Below are 24,905 nucleotides of genomic sequence, written 5' to 3'. Positions count from 1 at the left end.
AGGCATGTTCAGAAACATCTGGTTACTTATTTGGAGGACCACAATCTCTTGCATCAACTTCAGTCTGGTTTTCGCTCTCAACATTCTTGTAACACTGCCCTTGCCAGATTAACTGATTCATGGTACTCATCCATTAATAGGTTAGACATATCTGGTGATGTTTTCTTGGACCTAAAAAAAGCTTTTGACCTCGTGGATCACGAGATCCTTCTACAGAAATTAAAATGTTATTTGAACAGTTCAAGCACTGTCCCTTTTTTTAATTCTTATCTTAGAGAGAGGGTTCAATCTGTATACGTACACGATACGTACTCTTCTCAGGGCACTGTGAAATGTGGAGTGCCACAGGGGTCTGTTTTGGGACCTGTATTATTTTGCATCTATATAAATGATTTGCCCTTGTACCTACAGTCTGAATCTGTTGAGTGTCATATGTTAGCAGATGATACTACCTTACATGCAACAGGGAAAAGCCCTGCACAAATTCAAGACAAATTACAACAGAGCCTAAACGATGTTTCTGAGTGGTGTTCTGCAAATCGTATGCTTATTAATCCAGTAAAAACAAAGTCTATGATAATCAGCACTCGCCAAAAACATCAACTTTCAGAAATGACTCTGAGTCTGTCCCTAAATGAGCACTCCATTGAGCAAGTAGCTGAGCACCGTTTACTGGGACTTACTGTTGATAATAATCTCAAATGGCAGACTCACATCAATGGAATCTGCAAAAAAAATGCTAAAAACCTGTTTCTTTTGTCAAAGTTACAAAGCATTATTAATCTAGACACAAGAAAACTATTTTACAATGCCCACATAAAACCCCATATTGATTATGCTTCCATAGTATGGGACGGGTGTAGTGAAGTTCACTTGAAGAAGCTGAACTCGCTCCAGCGTAGAGCTGCTAAACTAGTTCTGCCCAGTCCATCTCTTTCTACAAAGGAAAAGATGAAAAGTATTGGGATGTTAAGCTTAAAAAAGCAGCTTTTGTATAATAAATGTTCATTTATGTATAAAGTCGTCTATAAGGACGCCCCAACATATCTTATACAACTCTTCAATTCATCTCCGTCATATTACTCAAACACTCGAAATAACCTTGCCTTGTCAAGGCCCCGCATCGATTTGTTTAAAACTAGTTTTTCTTATTCTGGTGCGTTCCTTTGGAATTCACTACCTGTAAATATCAAGTCATGTCTGTCATTATCTTCTTTTAAAAGACAGCTCCGAAAGCACCTCTCTAACGACTAAGTCGGTGTACACTTTGTGCGAGTGTGTGTGAGGATGTGTAAAAGAGAAAGTGTATAGTATGCTTCCATTAACAAGCACACTTTTGAATTTTTTAACTTTTATTTTGTTACACCTTTCCCCATTGGTTTTTTTATTTATTTTTTTTAATTTTATTTTTTTTATATAAATTCTTCATATTTGTTCTTTGTTTCATGTGTGTATTATAGTAGGGACTAGCTGTAAGAAAGGACCATATGGACCTAATGCTGTCATCCCTCGGTAATAAAGTTTTCGAGTTCGAGTTCGAGTTCTCTCTCTCTCTCTCTCTCTCTCTCTCTCTCTCTCTCTCTCTCTCTCTCTCTCTCTCTCTCTCTCTCTCTCTCTCTCTCTCTCTCTCTCAAACACACACGAACACACACACACACACACACATACACACACACACATACACACACACGCACACACACACATACCCCAAGTTACACACGTACACACATACACACTCACTCACACGCACTCACTCACTCTCTCACACACACTTCATACACACAAAACACACCCCCATACGCACATATAAACAAACACACATACACTTACGCACACGTACAAACACACACCCACCCACCCACTCTCTCTCTCTCTCTCTCTCTCTCTCTCTCTCTCTCTCTCTCTCTCTCTCTCTTTTTTTTTCTCTCTTATACAAACAGACACACACCCATACAAACAGACACCAACCCCCAACACACACACACACACACATGTACATAGGCACGCATGTACGCACGCACACACCCGCAGACACACACACATGCACAGACACACACACACACACACACACACACACACACTCACACATTGACTCACACAAATCTCATACACACAAAACACACACTCATACGCACATACACGGTTGGGCTAGTGGTAAGGCGTCCGCCCCGTGATCGGGAGGTCGTGGGTTAGAACCCAGGCCGGATCATACCTAAGACTTTAAAATTGGCAATCTAGTGGCTGCTCCGCCTGGCGTCTGGCATTGTGGGGTTAGTGCATGCTAGGACTGGTTGGTCCGGTGTCAGAATAATGTGACTGGGTGAGACATGAAGCCTGTGCTGCGACTTCTGCCTTGTGTGTGGCGCACTTTATATCTCAAAGCAGCACCGCCCTGATAATTATGGCCCTTCGTGGTCGGCTGGGGGTTAAGGCTGGAGCACACTTTGGAAAGTACGTTGGAGTAGCCTCCCTTCTTCGTTGGAGTAGCCTCCCTTCCCGGATTTAGAACGCGTTTCGTGTCGTAACAGATTATCCACTTACTAGCCATATCCGTATGCAAAATAATGAAATAAACATTAGGAAATGGCAGACGTTTACAAATATCGACATTCTCTATCAGTGCAATAAAAAACAATCGTTAGAACTTGCATTTACGACATGTCGTACGTGAGAACGTGTCAGTAAACAAGCACTTTTTGCCTGGCTGAAGAACCCCACGAGTCAAGCTAAAACAGACGACAAGTAATGGAAAGCAGTCTGCGGATAAACATAACAAACTACTGATGAAAAAGTGTGTTCATCCCTGCTCTGGATAAAAGACATCGGACTGATGACAACGTGGCAGCGTTCACGCGAAAAGATTTTTTTTCAGATTATCGCTTCTACATTTTATTGCACGTACTTGGGGCAGATCTGAATTTCTGAAAGATGACAAATCGGTCTTGTGAGTTGAGAACCACATGTTCTTTGCCGACAGAAATCACGATGGGACAAGATGCAGATTGTGTTGAAGAGATGTTTGCAGATTATCGCATCTACATTTTATTGCTCAGATCAATGCACGTAGTTGGGGTAGATCTGAATTTCGCAATGGAAGACGACAAATCCGTCTTGTGAGTTAAGAACCACATGTTCTTTGGCGGCAGAAATCACTATGGGACAAGATGAGGATTGTGTTGAGGGGCTAATACTGACTGACTTTAGATGAAGAGTTCCTAGACCTGGTTTTTGTAGAGGCATCATGATGATATCCTGGGTTGTTTTTTTTACGTTCTTGGTGACAACGCGCCAGAATCGCACGAAGATCGAACTCTCGAAGAAAACAAGTTTATCGCTGAACATCGGAAATGTGAAAGTATTGCTCTTCCTGTCTGACCAGTCTCCCCGTTAAATCCACAGGCTACATTATTTATCAGGTAACTTACCAAACCGGAGTGTGTGTGTGTGTGTGTGTGTGTACACCGGATTACCACCATCAACGCACCCTTTTGGACTTTTCTACTATGCCTGCTGTGACATTCACGAGGATTATTGTGATTCTTGGACAATCGTGTGCCTATGCTGGACTTGCAGGAAGACAAACGGTGCCGGAACGGTATACGTGCTGCCAAGTGTGCACGTCCAGAGCGCAGTGTGAACCGAGAGTGAGTGTGTCATTGTGTGGAAGTTTTGCTTGATTGATTTATTCATGATTTAATTTGCTTTTTGGTTCAATAGTAAAATCTGTGTACGTTATACTTTGTATTTTGTGGTGTGATTCGCCCGAGTGCGAGACCCCCATCCCCGAACGCCTCTGTGGGTGGAATTGTATATATATACTTGTGTAACGTGAGTGTGTAGATGAGAATGTGAAAGTTGCTTTGGACCCAGATACACACAGCAGACACCAACGCAACAGCTAAGTTTCAGCCTGACAAAGAAATTCGAGTGACACAGCTAATGGCTGTACTTGTTATTTCTCTATTAAAACAAATGTTTCAAGATCTTTTGGCCAAAACAAATAAATTGTCTGTTTCTATTAACATGGCTAAAAAAAAATAGGGTAGGTAGGTAGGTGTTTTTGTTGTTGTTGTTGCCAGGATAGAATTCTTGAAAATAACTAAATGACACAAAGAGACAAGACTCGCTATAGATAGATTTATAAAAACAAAAACAAATGTGACAAAGGATATAAAATGATTGTTTTACCTGGTCTGGAATCTTCAGTAGTAATTGCATAAAAAAATCTGATATATCAATTATCATGTTAACTTTTTCTTAAAATGGGTGCGTTAAATCCTAGTCTGTTTGTTTTTAATGCACTAAGCAATCCTTCGACTGACAGAAAAGATGTATTTTAAAAATGTCCAGTTGCTTTTACTTATTTTTCTAATTGGAAGAGAATACAAATTATGCACTCTTTTCTGTTCAAATGGGTAGAGGGCGGGGGTAGTAAAAGGATCACAGTTCAAGATTTTGCGCGACAAGAGGTGTGTTTCTTTTAACTGTGATAAAGAGTGAAAACTCAACTTGGTATCTAACACTATTTCTGAACACTGTAACCACTTTAGCACTTTTTTTCTTCTTTTTTTCTGTCTTCGAAACTTCTAATTCAACTTCAAAAAAGATTTAAAAAAAGGTTTTTTTTCTTCTGTAATCTACAGTTAAATCACTATTTTGGATATTCTATTTTGCTTCCCTATTTATCTTCTTAAGTTTTTGATCATCTGATTACCTTGCTTTTCTATTTGGAAGATAATATGCACTCTTTTCTGAAAAATGGGTAGGGGGTGGGGGTAGTAAAAGCATCACAGTATAAAATTTTGTGCAACAAGAGGTGTGTTTCTTTTAACTGTGATGAAGAGGGATAACTCAACTTGGTATCTAACACTAGTTCTGAACACTGTAACCACTTTAGCACTTTTAATTTATTTGTTCTGTCTTCCAAGCTTTAAATTCAGCTTATAAAATGAGTAAAACAGTGTGTGTTTTCTGAATTCACCAGTTAAATCACTCTGTTGGATGTTGTTTTTTGCTTCCCTCTTTCTGTTCTGAAGTTTTTTATCATCTGACTACATTGCTTTTCTATTTGGAAGATAATATGCACTCTTTTCTGAAAAATGGGTAGGGGGTGGGGGTAGTAAAAGCATCACAGTTCAAGATTTTGCGCGACAAGAGGTGTGTTTCTTTCAACTGTGATGAAGAGGAATAACTCAACTTGGTATCTAACACTATTTCTGAACACTGTAACTACTGAAGCACTTTTAATTTTTATTTCTGTCTTCCAAGCTTTAAATTCAGCATGTAAAATGAGTAAAAAATTGTGTTTTTTTCTGAATTCACCAGTTAAATCACTCTGTTGGATGTTATTTTTTGCTTCCCTATTTCTGTTCTGAAGTTTTTGATCATCTGACTACCTTGCTTTTCTATTTGGAAGATAATATGCACTCTTTTCTGAAAAATGGGTAGGGGGTGGGGGTAGTAAAAGCATCACAGTTCAAGATTTTGCGCGACAAGAGGTGTGTTTCTTTTAACTGTGATGAAGAGGGATAACTCAACTTGGTACCAAACACTATTTCTGAACACTGTTACCACTTTAGCACTTTCATTTTTTTTTTCTGTCTTCCAAGCTTTAAATTCAGCTAATAAAATGAGTAAAAAAGTGGGTTTTTTTCAGAATTCACCAGTTAAATCACTATGTTGGATGTTCTATTTTGCTTCCCTATTTCTGTTCTTCAGTTTTTGATCATCTGACTACCCTGCTTTTCTATTTGGTAGATAATATGCACTCTTTTCTGAAAAAATGGGTAGGGGGTGGGGGAAGTAAAAGTATCACAGTTCAAGATTTTGCGCGACAAGAGGTGTATTTCTTTTAACAGTGATAAAGAGGGATAACTCAACTTTGTATCTAACACTATTTCTGAACACTGTAATCACTTTAACACTTTTAATTTATGTTTGTCTGTGTTCCAAGTTTCAAATTAAGCTTCAAAAATGGGTAAAAATAATGGTTTTCTCATAATTCACAGGTTAAATCATTATGTTGGATGTTCTATTTTGCTTCCCTCTTTCTCTTCTTTAAGTTTTTGATCATCTGACTACCCTGCTTTTCTATTTGGAAGATAATATGCACTCTTTTCTGAAAAATGGGTAGGAGGTGGGGGTAGTAAAAGCATCACAGTTCAAGATTTTGCGCGACAAGAGGTGTGTTTCTTTTAACTGTGATGAAGAGGGATAACTCAACTTGGTATCAAACACTATTTCTGAACACTGGAACCACTTTAGCACTTTAAATTTTTTTTCTTCTGTCTTCCAAGCTTTAAATTCAGCTAATAAAATTAGTAAAAAAGTGGGTTGTTTTCAGAATTCACCAGTTAAATCACTATGTTGGATGTTCTATTTTGCTTCCCTATTTCTGTTCTTAAGTTTTTGATCATCTGACTACCCTGCTTTTCTATTTGGTAGATAATATGCACTCTTTTCTGAAAAAATGGGTAGGGGGTGGGGGAAGTAAAAGTATCACAGTTCAAGATTTTGCACGAAAAGAGGTGTATTTGTTTTAACAGTGGTAAAGAGGGATAACTCAACTTGGTATCTAACACTATTTCTGAACACTGTAATCACTTTAACACTTTTAATATATGTTTGTCTGTGTTCCAAGTTTCAAATTAAGCTTCAAAAATGGGTAAAAAAAATAGTTTTCTCATAATTCACAAGTTAAATCATTATGTTGGATGTTCTATTTTGCTTCCCTCTTTCTCTTCTTAAGTTTTTGATCATCTGACTACCCTGCTTTTCTATTTGGAAGATAATATGCACTCTTTTCTGACAAATGGGAAGGGGGTGGGGGTAGTAAAAGCATCACAGTTCAAAATTTTGCGCGTTAAGAGGTGTATTTTTTTACAAATTGGTAAAGAGGGATAACTCAACTTGGTATCTAACACTATTTCTGAACACTGTAATCACTTTAACACTTTTAATCAATGTTTGTTGGTGTTCCATGCTTCAAATTGAGCTTCAAAATGGATACAAAAGGATTTTTTTCCGAATTCACAAGTAAAATCACTACGTTTAATGTTCTATTTTGCTTCCCTATTTCTATTCTTCAGTTTGTGATCATCTGATTGTTATTTTGTTTACATTTTCACAATACAATGTTGCAACTTATTCAGTAGTGTTTGCGTGAAAAAATCTGATACCTATGCTTAAACTTCAGTCGTTATCTTAAAATTTTGCGCGTTAAGCCCTTTATATTTTGTATTTTCCTGATAAAGCAAACATTGAACTAACAGAAAAAGTAACTTTTAAAACTACCTAATCACTTTGAAATTGGGCCTCCAAAGTGTTCTCCAGCCTTAAGCAAACAAACAAATACGCACATAGACAGACGGACACACACACCTTTACAAACAAACACATATACACACTCATACACACACAAATATACACACAAACTCATGCACACACACATTCACACACACACATACACACACACACACACTCTTTCTCCCTCTCTCTCAGTCTTTCTCACACACACACACACACACACACACACACACACACACACACCCAAGTCACACACGCACACATACACACACTCACACACACGCACTCACTCAATCTCTCACAATAACTTCATAGACACAAAACACACACCCGTACGCACATATGGACATACACACCTTTGCAAACAGACATACACGCACACACATACACTTATGCACACACACACACACACACACACACCACACACACTCACACACACACACGAGTACAGACTCATGCACGCGGCGTGCGCACACACACACATACACACACACACACACACACACACACACACACACACACACACACACTCACACACACACGAGTACAGACTCATGCACGCGTGCGCACACACACACAAATACACACACACACACACACACACACACACACACAAACAGTAACACTAACACATGTGCACAAAATGAACACAAACACACACACCGCGCGAGAGAGAAAGACTACAGGGAGGCATGACGTCATGATGCATTAATTGACGTCAAAGACTTTCGACCGTGACGTATTCTTCTTACGCGAGCTTTATCCATAGACTTGGAAACTACGGAATTTCTACCCGTCCAAAGCGGCCTTGGGTGGCGTTTGCTCAAAAAATGGGGGCGCCAATTTTACCCACCGTATTTTTGTTAGTATGGTCCCAATTTTTGGTGAACTTCCATCTCCAACTGTGGCCCATTTTCGGGCACAAAGAATCCTTCTTTATCATGTATTATTCGGTATGCACATTTCTCAAATCGATTACAGTATTCACGACTTGTTTCCGTGACCTTTCGAATTTCATGGGGGCTGCCATTTTGGTTTTGATGCGCTTCCTTTTCCGGTTTACGTATTTTCCGGTTTAACATAGCATTTGCGTTTTTTTGTCAGAAGAGTGATATTTGGTTATGAAGGAAGTCAAGTCCGCCATTACCTGCCACCTCAGTTGAGTGTTTACTTTGAACTTATACTTGAACCGTAACAGTGTGTAGCCAGTTCACAAGACCTGTTCATCATCCTACCAGTTCCAACTGTTGTTATCGATGGGTCGCGCAGCTGGAGGAAGTGTTTATTTCCATTCGGAGCCCAACTTCAGTTCAAAACCAGTCAAAAACTGGCCTTGACATTCCCACATTACGATACCCTTGAATGACATTAGATCTACGGCGTTTCCGCTTGCCCAAATCCCACATGTTGCATGTCTGCTCTTCGAGTTGTTTGGAACTTAGTTCGAATATTTTCTCGAACGTAACTTTTGACCCAGCTGTCAGGTAGGCATCATGAATTAGACGTACACTGGCAGTTATAAATCATGTTGTGCAAAAGACTCTGCAGAAGTAGAACATTGTGGAAAATCGGGAATGCTTTCTCAGTTTGTGCACCCTGGCAACATTCAGCAGGGAAAAAAAAACTGCATTGCCTTCCTCTGCAAAACTGTCGCGCGAAGAATGCTGAACGGGCAGCGACGACTAGCTGTTCTTCTTCAAAGTAATAAACTACCCTTCAAACCCTGCAAGTTTGTGCGATTTACTTTGTGGACATGAAGTCAGCAGAGGACTCAGGAATGCCCACTTAATTCCTTGATTGTACTTCCGTCACAAGAACTAAAAGAACATTCAATGTTCGTTAAATCTGTGGATCAAGTGACTCACGAAGCGGAGGAAAAGAAAATCACCAGCAGATCTGTACAAGATGTTGAATTCTGCCAGGGAAACGAAGCCGCCCTCACGGCAGAGAAGTCTCCGCCTACGAAAATCAGTAGATCTAGAGCAAGGTAAACATACGTTTTTCAAAGCTTGTTCACAAACACACACACACACGTACACAAACACACTCACGCTCACACCATCACACACACACACACACACACACACACATGAAAGAGATGGAATAGCTGATCGAGTGATGACAATGTTGATTGATAAGTATTTTTTGGTGCGGTGAACTTGAGGCTATATTGTTCTATCAATCCATCGATATATTTTACACTTTCACCCCAGAAATGAAGCACGTGTACACATATTGAACACAAGAATCATTTTAAGCTTTCATTGGCATTGTTTCCTTTTTTTGCAGACATGTTGGCAGGAAGTGAGTGTTTCACCCCACTCTTGCAAGGTAGGTTGATCACTGATGACAAGTTCTGATTGTTTTTCCTTTTTAAACGGATGACAATCCGTACTCTGCAGATGGATCTAACCGAGATGGATCTAACCGATACACGGAAGCAACATTGGGAACAAACTGTTATTCAATCTGTGAATATTTCATGTGTGAGGGGTATAACTGCAAGTAACCTACGTTCGCTAATGTAGAGAAATAATTTTTGACTCAAACTTCAAGTTAAATTGTTTCTGCTGTCAGAGCCATCTTTCTGAAGGAACAATATTTTACATGCCACTGGATTGTTGTATATTCCTTCTTATTTTGCAATGACAGGCTCAGCTTTCATTTGATTGTAATGTGTTTCTTATTTGAAGCTTTGTATCATAAAAGCTCTGTAGAAGTGTTGCACTTGTTTTGCAGACTGCATTAGGCGTGGTACCTATTGCACACACCCACATCCCCCCCCCCCCACCCTGCCTATTTATCTAAAACACCCACCCACACACAAACACAGGGTGCTGACAAAGGATTTTTTCCATTCTCCTTCAGGCCATCGCTTAATTTCTTGCAGACTGAGGAGCAATGGACGTTTGAACAGCTCCTAAACCTGGGGCACACAAGCCACAAGGTAAAGAAGGTATCAGTATACATATGAACAAATGTTTTCCCTTTGGTTTTTATCGCACCATTTTTTCATAAAACTCTGTAAATTGTGGCAATTACACATTATGCCAATAACATTATTATGAAGAATGAAGATTTTCAACTTATCATTGAAGAAATGAAATCAAGCATTTTTGTTCATTCTGTATTTGATGATTATTTTCCAGTCTTTGGGTTGGCATAGTGGGTGAAATAAGGGTGAGGAGTGTCGGTTGGTGTGATTTCTTAGGTCTTGGTGATGTAATATTTTCCCTACGGTATTATTCATGGTTATCATAGTGCAGATTCCAGGGAAACGGTTTTTTGAACAGCCTCTTAAACTGAAAAGCCACAAGGTCAACAACATAAACAGGTTACTGGTGTCTCGGGCATTGATGTTTTTAAAAAGATTTGCACAGCAATTTTTGTGTGTGTAAAGAGATAATGAAAATAAAACATAACAACTTTTATATTTTTGAAGTGGAATTAAATGTTTTCATTTTTTTATTTTGAAGTGTTTTTGTATGCAGGTTTTATTGGATGGGTGGGGGGTGGTTTTGATGGTTCTGATTTATTATGATGTAAGGGTGGTTTTTTTCCTTAATTATTTATTTAATTGGTTTATGCAGACTTCATGGCAGCCACTGAAAAGACGATATGACAGCCATGAATATCGAACGCAGAAGAAGAAAAAGAAGAAGACAGTCTAACAGGAAAATAATTCTGGTATGCTCATGATGTCTATGCCAGTTAAAAAAAGTCATGAATTGAAGTTTACCCAGGTTAGACATTAGCATGTCGTAATTGTGACAATGAATGTATCCGTAAACGCACCAAGAGACTTACTTAGAAAAATTGAAGTCATGCATCGTCAATATGACTACAATCACAAACTGAATAAGGGGAAATCATGTCAATTTGGTGGTCTGGATCATCAGCTGTTGCTCATTCGCTATAATGGTCTACTTGACAAAGCCCGTCTTCATGTGCTTCTTTGTTTCTTTATACCTAGTGTAGACAACATGTAGGCGTTTGCAGACTGTTTATTGTATTGCTGTTGTTTGTTTGTGAGTAAACCTATGGTGTGACCTCAATTGTTTGAAATTTGTTGTGTAAGGTGTTTCTCCATGCCCCCAGAAGAACCGACATTATATTAAAACCTTCATACCCTGCAAATACTTGCATACTAGATGTTGTTTCTTATTGTAATGATTGGGGACAGGCAAGCTCTTAAATTGTGCAAACCTTCAGAAAACTGTCAAGTTTGATTTGCTAGAACAAGCGATATTAACACGTTATTAAGATGAATATTTGATTAAATATGTGCAGGAACTACTTCAGCAGATTTATATGGCCAGTCTCACAATGCAAGGAAGGTGAGTAGATTGAATTATGTCTATCCCACCTGTTCTGTGTTTAGTGTCAGCCGTGATTGCCTGATGAGAATTTGAAAACATGTTTCTAACTAACATGAACCCAACCATGAAACGTGATGTAGGTGAGTAGCCCATCTAGAAAAAAGAACCTGTTCTAATTCCGAATTAGAACAGGTTCTTTTTTCTAGATGGGCTACTCACCTACATCACGTTTTATGGTTGGGTTCATGTCAGTTAGCAACATGTTTTCACATAGAAAATGGTGGGCACCTGAACAAATATCTGCACATTACAATGAAGTCTTACTTTGTGATCTGATAATTAAATGACCCCCACCCCCCACCCCCCCCCCCCCCCCCCACCCCAAGAAGAAGCTCACATAACTACCAACTACACAATTTCATTACAGAATCAAACAATGGGAAGAATCAGGATTCAGCAGTGCTAGGTCGTTGAGGGGGATAGCTATCACCAGGCACTCAGCAATGAATAGTTGAGGTTTTCACGGACATTAACAAAATCCGGTAACCTACGGACAGTAAATTTCACAGGGAAGGGAACAAGAACGTCAAAAATGGAAAAGTATGTTTTTTCTTTCAAACCATTGATAGAGCTCTGAAGCTTCACACAAGTTTTGCAGAGAGAGCACTCGGCCTATTCATTTTTGGCACTAAAACATGCGCACACACAAAAAGAAAGTTTTTAAAAAGTGGCGCCGATGTATTCTCACACTCACAGCCTTAGAATATTGCAGTTTGTATGTTACCAAATTGAGGCATGATTTTACTCCATGCAATTACCTGACCAATCAATCAATCAATCAATGAGGCTTATATCGCGCATATTCCGTGGGTACAGTTCTAGGCGCTCTACAGTGATGCCGTGTGAGATGAAATTTTATACGGCCAGTAGATTGCAGCCATGTCGGCGCATATTTACCTTTCACGGCCTTATTCCAAGTCACACGGGTATGGTAGACAATTATTAACTGTGCCTAAGCAATTTTGCCAGGAAAGACCCTTTTGTCAATCGTGGGATCTTTAACGTGCACACCCAATGTAGTATACACGGGGGGTGGTTCGGACACCGAAGAGAGTCTGCACACAAAGTTGACTCTGAAATAAATTTCCGCCGAACCTGGGATCGAACTCGCGCTGACAGCGGCCAACTGAATACAAATCCAGCGCGCTACCAACTGAGCTATATCCCCGCCACCAAATCTGTGACAGTCGGGCAAACTTCTTACAAGTCGGATTGGGCCTTCAATCAAATACTCAGAAACCAGCAGCTACTTTAAGTAATACTAGTTTTGTTGTTATTTTGTACAGCTTGTACTGAATGTGTTTTCGTTTATCTCCTCAGAATCGAGTCAGCCAGAGAAAGACCATTGAGAGGGAGAGCGCACAGTAAAGCATATATGGCATGCACTTCGGTGGACCAGTGCCATCATCTTCATAACAAGAGATGCAGATCATATTTTCTTATGTTTAAGTATAGCTGTTAGCAAAAGTATTTGACGATTCTTGGGTACGACTTTCGTGTTTAATCCTATTAGCTTGTGCACAGCCTCAAAATCTGTTTTATTTTGATTTATCATTTATAGTTTGAATTTTTTTTTAATGGAATTAGTCCAAATGTAAATACATCTAAGGCTGCAATAATGTTTTCTTGTATATACCCTTAAAACTACCTCTTCGTGTAAACAAAATTTAATTGTAAAAAGAAGTGTTTGTTCAAGGGAGATAATTTGAAGCGAATTTTTTTTTAAATCAGTAAAACTGCGTAGTGACATCCTCAGTTAAATAAAAAGAACGAAATGGCTATGTTGCCGGTACCGGCAACGTAGTCTGTAAGCTACGTTGCCGGTACCGGCAAAATAACAATATGTTACGGTAGAGGCTATTTTGCCGGTAGAGGCTCGCTCTCTCTGTCTCTCTCTCTCTGTCTCTCTCTCTCTCTCTCTCTCTCTCTCTCTCTCTCTCTCTCCTCTCTCTCTCTCTCTCTCTCTCTCTCTCTCTCTCTCTCTCTCTCTCTCTCTTATCAACTCCACCTCGGACAACAATTGGCTTCTTTAGCTGCAGAAGACAACTTTGATTTCCAAGAGAAATTGAGCGTGTTAGATTTTGTTGTAAAAGTGTGGGGATCTGGAAAACATGTAGCGGTTGTGGAACTAGTGTATGATATGACAGTCGCCCCAAACCCACCACCACCAACAACAACACCACAGTCTCACGAGGATGGTTCATTCGCACCAAGGCCTACGACGTCACACGAGGATGGTTCATTAGCACCAAGGCCTACGACGTCTCAAGAGGATGGTTCAGTCGCACCAAGGCCTACGACGTCTCATATAGCGGTTGTGGAACTAGTGTATGATATGACAGCCGCCCCAAACCCACTACCACCAACAACAACACCACAGTCTGACGAGGAGGGTTCATTCGCACCAAGGCCTACGACGTCTGACGAGGAGGGTTCATCCGCACCAAGGCCTACGTCGACGTCTCTTGATAATGTGACGTTACCACCAAAATCCCGGAAGAGAGGCAGACCAAAAGGAAAAGTAATAAATGCTATTGGAATGCCTAGCCGGAAAAAATGCAAGGTTGACAAACCGTTCCCTTTTCAAAGAAGTCCTTGGTGGATCGAGACAGACAAATTCTGAGCTACTTTGTCGGTGAGGCAGACACAATCCGTGCTCTGAAAGGCGAACTTCAGAGGAATCCGTTTAGCAGTTACGTCTACTCGGCTGTACGGTCTTCTCTCCGTACTGTGTGTGCACTATGTGACGATGACTTGTTGAATACTCAATCTATTTCATGTGATTCATGTCTCAGATCCCTCCATCTGCAATGCGCTGGAAAACGCTCAAGACCAAAAACCAAGTTCTGGTTCTGCAGGAACTGCTATGAATGACACACACACACACACACACACACACACACACACACACACACACATACACACACACACACACACACACACACACACACAGACATAGAGACAGAGAGTCAGCGACAATGATCATAGAGAGAGAGATGTGACGATGACTTGTTGTATATTCAACGTCCGTATATTCAATCTATTTCATGTGATTCATGACACACACATAGAGACAGAGAGTCAGCGACAATGATCATAGAGAGAAAGATGTGACGATGACTTGTTGTATATTCAACGTCCGTATATTCAATCTATTTCATGTGATTCCTGACAGACAGAGAGTCAGCGAGAACGATCATAGAGAGACAATAACCAGTATTTAATTCCTTGCATAGAGATCATCGCGGATATTTGCCAGTTTGATTAGTGTATTTGGTGTTAAGAGAGAGAGAGAGAGAGAGAGAGAGAGAGAGAGAGAGAGAGAGAGAGAGAGAGAGAGAGAGAGAGAGAAATATGGCTTTTATTCGTGTATAAGACAAGGTTGTAATTGCATTTGAAGTTTGCACATCAGAAATACAAATATTGAAGATTACTTGTGTATAATTGCCTTTGTGAGATGGAGAATCCGACTACACGTTTCACTTTACTAGCTTCATCAGCGTCCAACCGGCAAAATAGCCTCTACCGTAACATATCGTTAATTTGCCGGTACCGGCAACATAGCCTACAGGCTACGTTGCCGGTACCGGCAAAATAGCCATTGCCTAAAAAGAATAAGGAATAAAGGTATACACACAGGTTGTACCCATTTTCCTGATTGCACTGCTTTTAAGTAGAAAGCTTTTTTTCTCAGAGTTATTTTACAAATAAAATCCAAGGGAGGCAATTGATATGATAAAAAGGAAGAATTTTTCTTTTCTTAGAATACTGTACACATTTAGTAAAGTATAATTTACAAGACAAAACACAGGGTTTTTGGTGTTTTTTTTCTGTGCCTACTACTTGACAAGAGAACCACGAGATTTGTGCAGATTATTTAAAATTTTCTGAACAGTATATTTTACAAAGACAGATCCATACAATATATATAATTTTGTAATAGATGTTTACAATGTGTAGGTATGGTTTTTTTAAATCAACAGTTCGGATAGCCACAACAAGTGTGTATGTCTTGTGATTTGAGAGCTTTAGCACTGGATGCTTAGAATCCTCTTGATCATTTACTTCAGTAGGTTAAGCCACCTTCTCCAAAATCTTCTCTCCTATTCTGTGCTTACTACAGTGGGTTTGACAAGAGAACCACGAGATTTGTTTTTGTACATATCTTGCTTTTATTCTGTACACTTTAATATTTTAATCATATGTGCACATTTTTTTTTAACTGTGTTTTTGTTTTTGTTTTCCTGTATTCAAAGTGTGTATGGAAACCACAACCTGTCACAGCAGTATTATTAATCTGGATCTCCCTGCTAAGAACGTAATTAACAGAACGTGTGCATGTAGCTAAAGAACTTAAGAAGAATTTCTGCTACTTCACTCACAATACGTCCATCCTCACACTCATATTTTCTTAAAATAATATTTGTTCATACAAACATGTTTGCGAATTATTCAATTTTGCGTAAAATATTCAATTACGATTTCTTTGTGTGTTGCAAAATTATGTAATAAAATTATGCAAGATCAAATTCAAAACAGCAATAAAGCTGCTGACGGCAGAATACCTCTGTTGACTTCTCTATCTGTTGGGTCAAACTATGCCACAGACATGTTTCTTCTAGTAGCTCAATATTACGTGATACAGTCTCAAAGACAGAACAACGCAATAACCTTTTTTTGTGTAGATTCGATTGATTTTTTCCTGAAATAAAATATTCATGAAGCCGGTTCTGACTGAGTTAATATATTTCTGGAAAGCTGAACAACGCAATGCGTCTGTGACTGGTGAAGAAGCAGAGCTGGAGCTTTTTGTATTGTTTGTCGTTGGTTTTATTACACACGCACTCACATACGGTTGCAAAATGTTGCATGTTCCTGCTTGACAAACATATGCCTGCATATATGCGTGCACGTACGAACGTACGAACATTCATACCTGTGCAAACAATCTGCCACTTCAAGTTCAACACCCAAACCCCACACATTCCTCCAAAAGGAGTCTGAAGTATAATACTGGCATTTGTGGTATTGAACGAGGACCTCAACTTCCATTGTCTAGTGCATGTGGGTCTCATGTTGTACGTGTGAAACCACTTACTTAAAAAAGAAAAAATCTTGTAAGCTTATCAACAAAAAACGAACAATTATATTCTTAAACAAACTGGTTAGAATAACAGATTTAGGAGAATGCAATGCAAGGAACATCATTATCTAATTCGGTCGATGCTTAGATCTAGAAAAGCACCCACTTATTCCAGTATAATAGAGAGAAAAAATCCAATTGAAAAAGTTCCAGATCTAGACAAGGCAAGCACTAGCAGCAATTTTAGCTAGCAAACTCGAACTTGCCCTGCATTCATGCAAGGTCGAACCACTTTCCCTGCCTAGTGGGGGTTTGGCGGGTAGAGGGCCGGTGCTGGCACACTCGGAGTGAAACGACATGTCACCTACTTCGATAGCTTCTCCGGATTTACGTGTACAAACAGCGTCCGGGTTTACCGCTTCGATTCTAAACCCTAGTTTCTCATGTTGGTAACAAACTGGCTATTTGTTTATCAGATGTGTCGTTGTTCCACATTAAATGATGCTAGAATGCAAGATCGCAATCATTTGGTTATCAAACCAGGTTGTGTTCTTTTTTTCATCACCTTTTTCCGCGCAAACAGTTTTGCGCCATTTCTTTTGCGCAGACTGGGCGGGACAGGAAGCGGAAGCGCATCAAAATTTCTGATTGGACAATGATGCCGACGCCCACTTGACCCCCACTACAATGTCAAGGTCGGAAAGTCGTGAATAGCGTTCACGGGATACCTCCAGCTTCGCTGGGATAACAGCACTTTATTGACCATTAACATATTACATACAAATGGAAATTTTTCTTCGGCACACCCTGCCTGCCTGTAAAGCAGTTATAACAACAATTGTATAGGACGACACATATAAAACATAAAACATAAAACATAGGTTCACAATCACAAGCACCTATCATATTCCAATAACACTAACCTAAAGTGCTGTCCTTGTCATCTTAAAATTTAGTAATTTTACAGATAATATCTAATTAAGTAGATGTGCATTGCCAAGGCACTGCATACCCCCAGCGAAAGACCAGTCGTCCGTCTCTCTCTCTCTCTCTCTCTCTCTCTCTCTCTCTCTCTCTCTCTCTCTCTCTCTCTCTCTCTCTCTCTCTCTCTCAAACACACATACACATACACACACACACACACACACGCACACACACACACACACACACCAAGTCACACACGCACACATACACACACTCACTCACACGCACTCACTCACTATCTCACAAAAACTTCATACACACAAAACACACACCCATACGCACATATGGACAGCCGGACATACACACCTTTACAAACTAACACACATACACGCACACACATACACTTATGCACACACCACACACACACACTCACACACACACACAAATATACACACACACACACACACCACACACACTCACACACACACGAGTACAGACTCATGCACGCGTGCGCACACACACACACACAAATACACACACACACACACACACACTCACACACACACGAGTACAGACTCATGCACGCGTGCGCACACACACACACACACACACACACACACACAAATACACACACACACACACACACCACACACACACTCACACACACACGAGTACAGACTCATGCACGCGTGCGCACACACACACACACACAAATGCACACACACACACACACACATACACACACACACACACACACACACACACACACACACACATACACACACACAAACAGTAACACTAACAGTAACACATGTGCACAATATGAACACTTATTCCCCCCTCTGCTTCTTTACCTCTGTAAACTTGTAGAGCTAGTTATTTTTCGATAATGACCCAGCAACCAAACAAATAACGAGCCAGCAACAGCCTGAATCCTCGATAGTGCAATGGGTTGAGAAGCTGTTCTGTTTTGGTACTACTTTTGCGACTGAAAAGTTCAAAACGCTCTATACGTACGAAATATACATCTCTGGAGCAAACAATACAAACATACCGCATTTAAATTAACAACTACAGGCCTGAACACATGAATCTCCATATAAAATCCATGAGTTCGGTTGTTTTCTGAATATAGATCTGCTGTGCACACACCGTTCATCACAAGCAAATTCCCAAGGCAAGTAACTCATACTCTTGCCGACAAGAGTAGTTCCCCTTCTTTTAACGCAGTTTCTTCGACAACACTGACTGCAATCCGACGGTCAGTTTTCAACAATATTTCATTTTATAAACAGATCACACGCAACCAAATGCACACATCTCATCAATTTAAACAACATAAAGCGGTTTCATACACTATTTTCCCCAAAAAACTGAACTTCATACAGTAATTAACGTTGGAACACGGGTGCAAAAGTTCGTCTGCTAGTCCCATTTGACGAAAGAACATTATCTTTAGCGATACTAAAACATAAACAGAACACACAATATCTGCCTTTACCGCCACAGCAGAATAACAGCTTATCTGTGTACTTGATTTTAGTCTAAAACAGGGAAACTGACAAGAAGTGTTAACAGAATGGAATGATTTGCACGGAACTAAACAACCGCGCATTAATCGATCGCCTGCGCAGGTTGACTGGTTGAGTGATTCGGATTCGATCAAACTTTCGCACAAAAACTCCTGTTTTCTTTGAATAACTGAAGAAAGGGGGAATAAAGAGGTTACACACCTCGTCTCAGTGATTATTAAAAATAATGGTCTCAGTTCGCGGTCATGAAAAAGCTCGCTGAAGCTCGCATTTTTCATGATCCGCTAACTTCGACCATTATTTTTAATAATCACTGAGACTCGGCATGTAACCTCTACAAACACACACACCGCGCGAGAGAGAAAGACTACAGGGAGGCATGACGTCATGATGCATTAATTGACGTCAAAGACTTTCGACCGTGACGTATTCTTCTTACGCGAGCTTTATCCATAGACTTGGAAACTACGGAATTTCTACCCGTCCAAAGCGGCCTTGGGTGGCGTTTGCTAAAAAAATGGGGGCGCCAATTTTACCCACCGTATTTTTGTTAGTATGGTCCCAATTTTTGGTGAACTTCCATCTCCAACTGTGGCCCATTTTCGGGCACAAAGAATCCTTCTTTATCATGTATTATTCGGTATGCACATTTCTCAAATCGATTACAGTATAGCGTTAACGGGATACCTCCAGCTTCGCTGGGATAAGGTATAAAACGTCTTTAAGACTATCACAATCAAATATGTGACCCTCCACCACGAAATGAGTCGCATGTCACCTCGCGCGGTTCTGCGCTAGGTCCGGGGAGTGTTTTGGAACAGTGTGAGGGTCACCTTAGTCACAGGCTTATAACTCAAACAGTTTTCGCTCTTTTCTAAAACGGTTTTCACCACTGGATAGAGCATACAAAACTCTTTAGAAAAATGTAAAAATATGAAAATCATGCAAAGGTGACATGCGACTCATTCCGTGGTGGAGGATCACATATGATATTGCACTATGTAAATTTACCCTCTCATATCACAGGAGTTGGGTTTCACAGCAGAGTAATCACATTACAAATATTTCACACACAGCTTCACACATTGTTTGTTTTTTCCCAGCCGGCCAGCCTCTACGTGATGCGAGAATAATTTAAAATGGTGACTGCAGAAGGCAGGAATGACTTTTTAAACTGGTTTTTGGGTGCCAAAGGGACCTTATAACGTTTACCTGAAGGGAGAATTTCGAAACAGGGGTTGAGAGGATGGATCGGATCACGGACAATTTTGAGAGCTTTCCTCTTAATGGCAGCTTCGTAGAGACTGGTCAGCTGTCGTTGGGGTTGCCCTACAAGCTTGCTAGCCGTTGCAACAATGCGGTGGAGTTTAGCTTTGTTTTTAACATTTGTAGGTCTCCAATTCTTAAGGCTACCTCTCGGCAAATCTTTACCCTTATGAATCAACGTGATAACTGCTCTTTTGTATCTGGCAATTCACCGACTCTAAATGCACTTTGAAGGGAATTAACAACCATAATTTTTACTTTAGGAAAAAACAATTTCATGAAACTTGTAGTCAATCCGTCTAAACCTGGTGACGAACCATTTTTGAATAAATACAGCGCCCTGCCGATTTCTAACACGATAAAATCAATTTCCAAAACATTTTTTTTTGTCATTTAACTGAGGAATATTTAAATTAAGAACTTTACTTTCAGCATCCTCCTCAACAAAATTCCCATTTTTATCAAACACGTTATTGTAAAATCCCACTTGCTCCTGTAAAATACCTTTTTGCGTCGTTATCTGAGAGCCATTTTCATCAATTAATCTGTCCATAAATTTTAAATTAGTTTTCACTTTTTCCATATTTAAAAAATAGTTTGTATTCTTTTCACCTTCTTCGATATATTTTTCACGGGATCGAATTTGAGCACTCTTTGCCTTTTGAACGTCATATATTTCCAACTTTGTTTTTAATTTTTCCTTTTCAACTTTCTTTCTTTCTTTCTTTCTTTATTTGGTGTTTAACGTCGTTTTCAACCATTCAAGGTTATATCGAGACGGGAAAGGGGGGAGATGGGATAGAGCCACTTGTCAATTGTTTCTTGTTCACAAAAGCACTAATAAAAAATGTGCTCCAGGGGCTTGCAACGTAGTACAATATATTACCTTACTGGGAGAATGCAAGTTTCCAGTACAAAGGACTTAACATTTCTTACATACTGCTTGACTAAAATCTTTACAAAAATTGACTATATTCTATACAAGAAACACTTAACAAGGGTAAAAGGAGAAACAGAATCCGTTAGTCGCCTCTTACGACATGCTGGGGAGCATCGGGTAAATTCTTCCCCCTAACCCGCGGGGGGTGTTCCTTTTCAACAATAAATGTTGACTTTTCAGGGTGCCTGGATATCTGTTTATCTAATTGATTCAAATCCTTTTGCATTTGTTGTTGGTCTTCAACTGTTTGCCGTTTTTTACATTTGTGACCCTCCACCACGAAATGAGTCGCATGTCACCTCGCCCGGTTCTGCGCCAGGCTTAATATAAGTCCGGGGAGTGTATGGTAACAGTGGGAGGATCACCTTAGTCATAAGCTTATAACTCAAACAGTTTTTGCTCTTTTTTTTAAACGGGTTTCACCACTGGATAGAGCATAAAAAACTCGTTAGGAAAATATAAAAATATGAAAATCATGCAAAGGTGACATGCGACTCATTTCGTGGTTGAGGGTCACATTTACAATAGTCAATAGAAAATTCTTTATTTTTTTATTTTACAGAGGTCCCATTTAACTTGTGAATGAATCTCAAGATACTCGTTGTCATAATTCTCCCAAACATATATGCTCATTTTGTTTGACATAGTTAGGTAGATAAGTTAAAGGCACATTCCTTCCCGTGTGAACAGTATGACTCACCGTCTCAGATCCGCCAGGCTTTTACATGGGATACGATCAACCCTCCGCTTTGTCACATGCCAAAGATCAATACCCTGACTGCTTGTCGTGATATGTTGACATTTTTGTTTACATTAATTCCTTAAAAAGCTGGCTGCATTTACAGCCTGCCTGGTATGCTTCTGCTCTTATTCCCCTGCCTACAAACAATTCCCCCTGCCCCCAAACAACCCACCCCACCTACCAGACACACGCACACGCACACACACACACACACCCACACACACACATACACACATGCGCGCGCGACTAGAAACGGCAAGCAACACGAAAGGATATTTCAAAACTCTTACTTGGGATATATAAGTCACCTTTTAAAGGCACAGTAAGCCTCCCGTAAACCATCACAGAGCTCCCCGAGCGTCTAAATACAGTACAAGCATACTTCCATTTGAACGCTCACCGAACGGGAACATCCTGGCTGCTTTCTGTCGAGCGTGAGACATTTTCAAAGAATTTATTTTCGTAGACTTGTTCCGTTAACAACAACGGCGCCTCGTTTTTGCGCTAGACCTAACTTTTAAAATCTAAATAATAAATTGACAGCTTGTTACACAAACATTCTTTAATCATAAAAGAATTCGTTTTTCATCAAGACAAGATCAGAACAATTCGAAGTTGTGAAAGTTTAAAAAAAGAAAAGCCCGGAAGCAGGGTCACGCAAGGGTCGTAGCAGACGACGGCCGGTTTATCAGTGCAAATCGCCGTTCCTCTCAACAGTCAAAAGCCATCGCTGGAGTTCTTGTGAACCACAGCCGTTGTTTCGTGCATAAAAAAACGTGCTATTGTAGATAAGCTCACGTCGAGTCGCATTCAAATGACTAACTATGACGACTGCATTGTGAAAAGGGAAAACTGGATCACACGGGTTCACGATGGCTCAGGGGTAAGATAAACCACGCAAAAATAAATTCTTTGAAAATTGTTCGCTCTTTACGGAGGGCACCTAGGATGTTCTCAATTGGTGAGTGTTTAAATAAAATGGTGTTTGTACTGTGTGTAAAAGCCTGACCGTATCTGTGATGGTTTACGGGAGGCTTACTCTGCCTTTAAGGGTTCATTTTTTCACAAGGGAAATAAATTGATAAACACCCTAGCAAACGAACAAAGCAACAAGAATTAGCCCTCCCCTGAAGAAAACAACTTAACATTACAGGATGTTATTAGTCGGAGTGTGGGTGAGGGTGGGGGTATCTGAGGAAAGACATGGAAGCACAGACTGACAAACGAAATTACCACGAAAAGCATTTATTAATCAATCTGTGTACAGAATCACAGAAAAACGTTGCACACATAATGTTATGTCTTGTTGTCTTTCTTTGATTTGAACAGGTTTGTGCTTAAAAAAACATAAATTGACAAAATTACACACATTTATAACAAATAAATTAGACATAGTGTCTTGATGTAACACTTACATTGGCCATTGACCGAAGACAAGATCCAAAGAACCACCAACGCCTGAAGACACACCATCTTGGACGTATACCCCATCTTCCTGACTGTAACAGAACCAACTCTGACGACTTCCTCTGACGGTCTGATAGCCTTTCGTTTGAGAAATCTTGAATGATCTCACGCAGATCACCAGGTCAATTAAAAGTGGTGTTTTATTTATTTCCCGGTGTTTATCATTAAACACATAATATATATGTGCTGCCTTCAAATGTCAACTCGCTTCTGGGAAACCCAAAAAGCAGTCCAATCAGACCGTTTCGCGCCATAACGTAGTAAAGTCGTTCTTACTGTATGTGTGTGATACCCTTTGGGACAGTAAGAAGTAACGTTGACATAGATAACACACAGTTGTTTGTGAATGTTGATAGCCATCTGACGTCCGAGTAACTGCGTTCGTGTCAGTAAGACGCCAAAACGTTATACAGATGGATTTGAATGAGTCAATATCAATCAGGCGAAGATGGGTTAGCTTTTTGTTAAGGGGGTGGGGGAGGATGGTAGTAGGCAACTGCTGGGGTGGTGCATTTGCCAGCATTCCCAACTGTTTGACTGTTGTGCGTGCGTGCTTGCGTGCGTGCGTGCGTGCGTGCGTGCGTGCTGGAGAGCGTGCGCGCGCGAGTGTGTGTGTGGGGGGATGCGTGCGTGTATGCGTGTGTGAGTGTGTGTGTGTCTTTGTGTGTGTTGGTGTGTGTTGGTGTGTGTGTGTGTGTGTGTGTGTGTGTGTGTGTGTGTGTGTGTGTGTGTGTGTGTGTGTGTGTGTGTGTGTGTGTGAGTGTATGTGTGTGAGTGTGTATGCGCGCATTCCACACACAAACTGCTGAATAGATCTTCCGAAAATGTACATGCATTGTATTTATTTACTTTAGAGATAAATACTCGGTATGAAAATTAGAATATAACGTTGCTCGATCACCACGTGAAATAAAAGTGAAACATCACGTACGCACTCCCAGTCAAATAAATCACAGACAGTACACAGTTGTTGAAAACAAGGATAAGCCTCCGTCATCTCTAGATACTTAATTCACTTCCCGGATCACCGTTTCCTTATGTTTGCAGTCTCCCGTTTTGCCGTTGCCCAGTTTGCCGCAGGAATTCACAGGAACCTATTATAAGTATCGTTTTGCCTTTTGGCAGCTATTTGTATATGTCTTATCATAGTCCTTGATGTGTTCATGTTGTTGGTATAGTACAGAGTTCTGCCTATTCTTCAAGGCGCTCTTGTAATATTTTCCAACACTGTCTGGAACTATATCTCTATTGTCCTCGTGCCTTGTTT

At 40.1% G+C, this 24,905-nt stretch overlaps 2 protein-coding genes and 2 long non-coding RNA genes across 4 annotated transcripts in view; 3 read left to right on the top strand and 1 right to left on the bottom strand.

The window, feature by feature from the left end:
- LOC138973308 (arylsulfatase B-like) overlaps positions 1-24,905 on the top strand; it is a 443,818-nt gene that overhangs the window by 191,893 nt on the left and 227,020 nt on the right. The window lies entirely within an intron of this gene.
- LOC138973307 (uncharacterized) overlaps positions 1-24,905 on the bottom strand; it is a 97,481-nt gene that overhangs the window by 46,524 nt on the left and 26,052 nt on the right. The window lies entirely within an intron of this gene.
- Positions 7,813-10,223, top strand: LOC138973301 (uncharacterized). Its single transcript, XR_011457955.1, has 3 exons — positions 7,813-9,292; positions 9,595-9,636; positions 10,174-10,223. It is a non-coding gene; the product is annotated as an uncharacterized lncRNA (long non-coding RNA).
- LOC138972261 (uncharacterized) lies at positions 11,025-13,282 on the top strand. The gene is made up of 2 exons (XR_011457515.1): positions 11,025-11,642; positions 13,005-13,282. It is a non-coding gene; the product is annotated as an uncharacterized lncRNA (long non-coding RNA).

Source organism: Littorina saxatilis, linkage group LG8, assembly GCF_037325665.1.
Source record: "Littorina saxatilis isolate snail1 linkage group LG8, US_GU_Lsax_2.0, whole genome shotgun sequence".
Lineage (NCBI taxonomy): Eukaryota > Metazoa > Mollusca > Gastropoda > Littorinimorpha > Littorinidae > Littorina > Littorina saxatilis.
Note: the sequence above shows the minus strand (reverse complement) of the source record. Positions and strands in the feature narration are given on the sequence as shown.